The sequence below is a fragment of the Asterias amurensis genome, chromosome 5 (assembly GCF_032118995.1).
Source record: "Asterias amurensis chromosome 5, ASM3211899v1".
Taxonomy (NCBI): Eukaryota; Metazoa; Echinodermata; class Asteroidea; order Forcipulatida; family Asteriidae; genus Asterias; species Asterias amurensis.
Window position 1 is genome coordinate 6,432,247 of NC_092652.1, and position 6,105 is coordinate 6,438,351.

The window sequence follows — 6,105 nt, forward strand, 5'->3', positions numbered from 1 at the left end:
TCATGACATGTGTTTAAAATAAATCCGTAGTTCTCGTAAAGCATTTCATGGAATAATATTTCAAGAGAAGTATATCACCACTACCTTCTGTAAACCCTGTAAGTTATTTGTAAATCTGTGATTTTTTTTTCTGTACCGAAAGGGTCCAATGGCTTTAAAGGAACATTACGGAATTGGTTTTGCCAATTTAAAACAGCTGGCACAATGATCCGAAGTCTTCCAACAGGTCAACTCGTGCCACACAGTCATCTCGTACCCATGCCATAGTGTACCGGTATTTTGTAGTGCAGGGATGCGATGTTTGTGGCGTGTCTTTCAACCCACGTTTGAACACAAGTTGATAAAAAAACTGATTCGATTGTTCGTCTTTTAAAACATTTGATAAATAACACATCTGCAACTCAAAAGAGGAACGTTGAGGCCTCCCAAAAATGTAGTCTTATTTCGCACAAAAGAGACCTAAATTCCTCCATTACGTAAACCCTTTCTACGTGCCTTTCCTAATTGCCAGGCTTGAGCTACCACGGTATTATAAGCATGCTCTCTGGCCAACGCCCTTCACCTCAGGCTCAAGCTCACGCGGATGCTGGTTGGCTGTTCACTCGTTTTGCTCTTATACTAACGTATTCTAAGTTGTCGAGAGCTGATATTTTGTCGACCAATGAGAGACACACCATTGATCTGCTGGAGTGTTCGAGAAATTAAAACACTACTTTGATGAGCGTTTTGACGCTAATTCCATTCCAGAAAACGGAATCGACGTCAACAAAAGAACTTAGAAACAAGCTCGAGGCCAAGGCAGCGGAGAGGCCTGGCAACATCGAAAAGTTCGAGTTCTGCGGGAAAATAGAAATAGCCTCAAAGAAGGCTAGGCTAGCCTTGATTAACAATGATGATGATCGAGACGAAACAATAGAAGGGCTTCTGGAGGCCGAAGAGTATAGTTGCGGAGCGGAAGAAGAAGATCAGAACCGCCGACGGAAGCAAGGCCGGTTGGATGACCGTGTCCAAGCTGCAGAAAGCTTACCTTTCGGCAGACTAACAGAAAAACGTGAAGATAGCCGAAGAGGATGTCGGAGGCCTTAAAGGAGCTCAAGACCCGAAAACGAAAGAGACGCGATCCCAAATGGCCCCATACTGAGACTACTCCTGCTGACCGTCGTCTTTTTCGAGGTACACGTACCTTTTGCATTTTACTGTGTCATTTTCAGCTTGCATGCAAGCCCACACCCCCTGCTGTCTGAATAATAAATAATTAAAAAATTCAATGCATCCGAATATCGTACCTTGTGTCATTTTAACGCAAATACACTTAAAAGTGTATTTTGCGTATTTTAACCAAACTGCTTTTGTATTCACATTGCGCAGTGGACTCGGCAGTGTTACAAATTAGTGAAATTAGGGAAATCAGTTTGATTTATTTCTTTAACGAGGTTTCACACTTACAATTTTTAAGGATCAGAAAAATAATATGAACCTGTTTTTTGATTTTGTATGCAGTTGTGGAATTTTTTCGGAGGCCTCAACACCTTTTGAGGTGAGTTGTTAACTCGATTTGTTTTATATATTTTTAAATGTTTTGAAACTAGAGAAACTCAAGTTATGGTTAAGACGAATATCCCTTTTTTTCTATTTGTATTATTCAAACGTGGGTTTTGGGAAGCCGCCTTCCCAAAACGGGAACATTAATGCCATAAACATCTCCTCTAGATCTGCAGTACAACGTACGTTTAATAACCGGTACGCTATGACATAGGTACGAGTTGACTGTGGCACGAGTTGACCTGTTGGAAGAATTCGATTCATATAGTACTCAAGTCAACTCGGCCCGTGTACAAAATATAACTAAGTCAACTCGTCCCAAAGTAAACTCATCCCCAAGGTAAATCGTTCCCAGGAGAAATCGTATTCAAGTGAACTCGCACCCAAGTAAATTCGTACTTAAATTATAAACTTATACACAGTGAACTCGTAACTAGATGAACTCGGGAGTGTTACAAATTAGTGAAATTAGGGAAATCAGTTTGATTTATTTCTGTAACGAGGTTTCACACATACAATTTTGAAGGATCAGAAAAATAGTATGAACCTGTTTTTTGATTTTGTTTGCAGTTGTGGGATTTTTTTCGGAGGCCTCAACACCTTTTGACTTGATTTATTAACTCGATTTGTTTTATATATTATTAACTGTTTTGAAACTAGAGGAACTCAATCTATGGTTAAGACGAATAATCATTCTTTTTTAATCTGTGCTATTCAAACGTATTTTTGGGGAGGAAGGCGCCTTCCCAACACGGGAAAGTTAATCCCACAAACATCTCCTCTAGGTCCGCACCACAACGTACATTTAATAACCGGTACACTATGACATAGGTACGAGTCGACTGTGGCACGAGTTGACCTGTTGGAAGAATTCGACTCATATAGTACTCAAGTCAACTCGCCCCGTGTTCAAAGTTTACCTAAGTCAACTCGTCCCAAAGTAAATTCATCCACAAGGCAACTCATTCCCAGGTGAAATCGTATTCAAATGAACTCGTACCCAAGTAAATTCGTACTAAAGTTATAAACGTGTACACAGTGAACTCGTAACTAGATGAACTCGGGAGTGTTACAAATTAGTGAAATTAGGGAAATCAGTTTGATTTATTTCTGTAACGAGGTTTCACACTTACAATTTTTAAGGATCAGAAAAATAATTATGAACCTGTTTTTGTATTTTGTTTGTAGTTGTGGGATTTTTTTTTGAGTTGATTTATTAACTCGATTTGTTTTATATATTATTAAATGTTTTGAAACTAGAGGAACTCAAGTTATGATTAAGACGAATATTCGTTTTTTCTTTATCTGCGCTATTCAAACGTGGGTCTTGAGAAGCCGCAATCCCAAAACGGGGAAACTAATGCCACCAACATCTCCTCTAGAACTGCAGTACAACGTACGTTTAATAACCGGTACGCTATGACATAGGTACGAGTTGACTGTGGCAAGAGTTGAACTGTCGGAAGAATTCGGATCATATAGTAATCAAGTCAACTCGGCCCGTGTAAAAAGTATACCTAAGTCAACTCGTCCCAAAGTAAACTCATCCCAAGGCAACTCGTTACCAGGAGAAATCGTATTCATTCCAAGTGAACTCGTACCCAAGTAAATTCGTACTTGTGAGTCAATTTTTACACAGTGAACTAGGTGGACTCGGGAGTGTTATAAATAAGTGAAATTAGGGAAATCAGTTTGATTTATTTCTGTAACGAGGTTTCACTTACACTTTTTAAGGATCAGAAAAATAATATGAACCTGTTTTTTGATTTTGTATGCAGTTGTGGGATTTTTTTTGAGTCCTCAACATCTTTTGAGTTGATTTATAAAATAGATTTGTTTTATATATTATTAAATGTTTTGAAACTAAAGGAACTCAATTTATGGTTAAGACGAATAATAATTTTTTCCTGTGCTATTCAAACGTGGGTTTTGGGAAGCCGCCTTGGAGTTATTCTACTCCGTTTATTTTACAAACGACAACATACATCACTTAATCCACATTAATAAAGAAGCATACTAAATACTGATATTACATAGCAAAAACGAACATTAAATAAATATTCTAGTATATACACCGAAACAAATATATAAAAACACTTTAGCGTGACATTTTCACGAAATAAGGAAAACAAGGGACTTAATTAAGTTAAATTAAAAACAAAACAAAACAAAACAATCTCAAAAAGGAAATCCCCAAAATGATAGCCATTAGGTAAAGCGAAAATTATAACTTAAAGATAAGTCTGTCATCTTGAAAAAAAACCACAAATTTGTAAATTTGTTAAAACTAGATGTTTTTAGTCGGTCACTTTCTATTACCAAGAAGTTTTCAGCGCTTGTTTGAAACTTGGAACAATATAAGCTTTGGTGTACGTTTTGTCTTCATTAAAAACAAGATCGCATCTACATCTCCAAATTAACCTAATCATCATCATTGCAACAATAATCATCGACACAAACGACAGATTGATGCTACAAATAATAGAACAATCGGTTAAACAAAAGAAACTACAACCAACTTGTTTTCTAATTAAATGTTCAACGTATAACCAGGGATCAATCGCTGTTTTGGAGTGTAAAAACAATTGCTCAATAGTTTCAGTTGCAGAATTACAGAGGGGACACTCAACTTGATCAGTTATTCCCATATAGACAAGTTTGTCCCGGGGTGGAAGTATATCTTGTGACAAAGTCTAAAAATCACATCTTTATCTTTAACATCCAAAAAATTGTTTTGGTGAATTTATTATATTTATTTCATGCTTGTCTTTTGCTATGTAATAGCAGTATTTGGACGCTTCTTTATTAATGTGGATTAAGTGATGTATGTTGTCGTTTGTAGTATAAACGGAGTAGAAGAACTGCAATCGAGAGAAGAAAAAAACAATATTAGTAAAATTAGGGAATTTTGTTTTATTTATTTCTGTTATGAAATTTCACACTGACAGTTTTTAAGCGATGTTTTCTTAAGAATAAAATATCTTTCAGAAAATCAATATGAACCTGCTTTTTGTTTTGTACGCAATTGTGTTTTTTTTTGGGAGGCCTCAAAGTACCGCTTTTGTGTTGATTATATTTTATTCATTAAATGTTTTGAAATTAGAGGAATTTTTGTATCGGTTAAGACGAATAATCGAATCAGTTTTTATCAACCTGCGTTATTAAAACGAGGGTTTTCGGAGGCCGCCTTCCCAAAACGGGAAAAGCCACGCCACAAACAACTCATCTCTGCACAACAATGTACGTATAAAAGCCGGTGAGCTATGACATGAGTACGAGTTGACTGTGGCACGAGTTTACCTGTTTGAAGACTTCAAATCATAATTGCACTCAAGTCAACTCGAACCCATTCAATTTGTACACAACTCAACTCGACCCCATGTCAACTCGTCCCTAAATGAGGTCGTCCCCAAGTTAACTCGTACCCAGGTGAAAACATATTCATAAAAACTCGTACCCAAATTAAATTCGTAACTCATGTCAACGTCTACACAGTAAACTCGGAACTAGGTGAACTCGGCAGCGTTAACAATATTCGTAAAATTAGGGAAATTTGTTTTATTTAGATATGTTGTGACAGTTTTTAAGGGAAGTTTTCTCCAAAAAAAATCTTTCAGAAAATTAATACGAACCTGCTTTTTATTTTGTACGCAGTTGTGTGTTTTTTCGGAGGCCTCAAAGTGCCCCTTTTGTGTTGACTATATTTTATTCATTAAATGTTTTGAAATTAGAGGAATTTCATTATCGGTTAAGACGAATAATCGAATCAGTTTTTTCAACCTGTGTTATTAAAACGAGGGTTTTCGGAGGCCGCCTTCCCAAAACGGGAAAAGCCACGCCACAAACATCTCATCTATGCACTACAATGTACGTATAAAAGCCGGTGAGCTATGACATGAGTACGAGTTGACTGTGGCACGAGTTGACCTGTTGGAAGACTTCAAATCATAATGGCACTCAAGTCAACTCGTACCCATTCAATTTGTACACAACTCAACTCGACCCCATGTCAACTCGTCCCTAAGTGAACTCGTCCCCTAGTTAACTCGTACCCATGTGAAAACGTATTCAAAAAAACTCATACCCAAAATAAATTCGTAACTCAGTCAATATGTACCAAGTGAACTCGTACCTAGGTGAACTTGGCAGCGTTAGCAAGCAATATTAGTAAAATTAGGGAAACGCGTTTTTTTTTATTTCTGTTGTGACAGTTGTTAAGAGATGTTTTCTTCAAAAAAGTCTTTCAGAAAATTAATACGAACCTGCTTTTTATTTTGTACGCAGTTGTGTGTTTTTTTGGGAGGCCTCAAAGTACCCCTTTTGTGTTGATTATATTTTATTCATCAAATGTTTTGAAATTAGAGGAATTTCATTATCGGTTAAGACGAATAATCGATTCAGTTTTTATCCACCTGCGTTATTAAAACGAGGGTTTTCGAAGGCCGCTTTCCCAAAACGGGAAAAGCCACTCCACAAACATCTCATCTCTGCATTACAATGTACGTGTAAATCCGGTGAGCTATGTCATGAGTACGAGTTGACTGTGGCACGAGTTGACCTGTT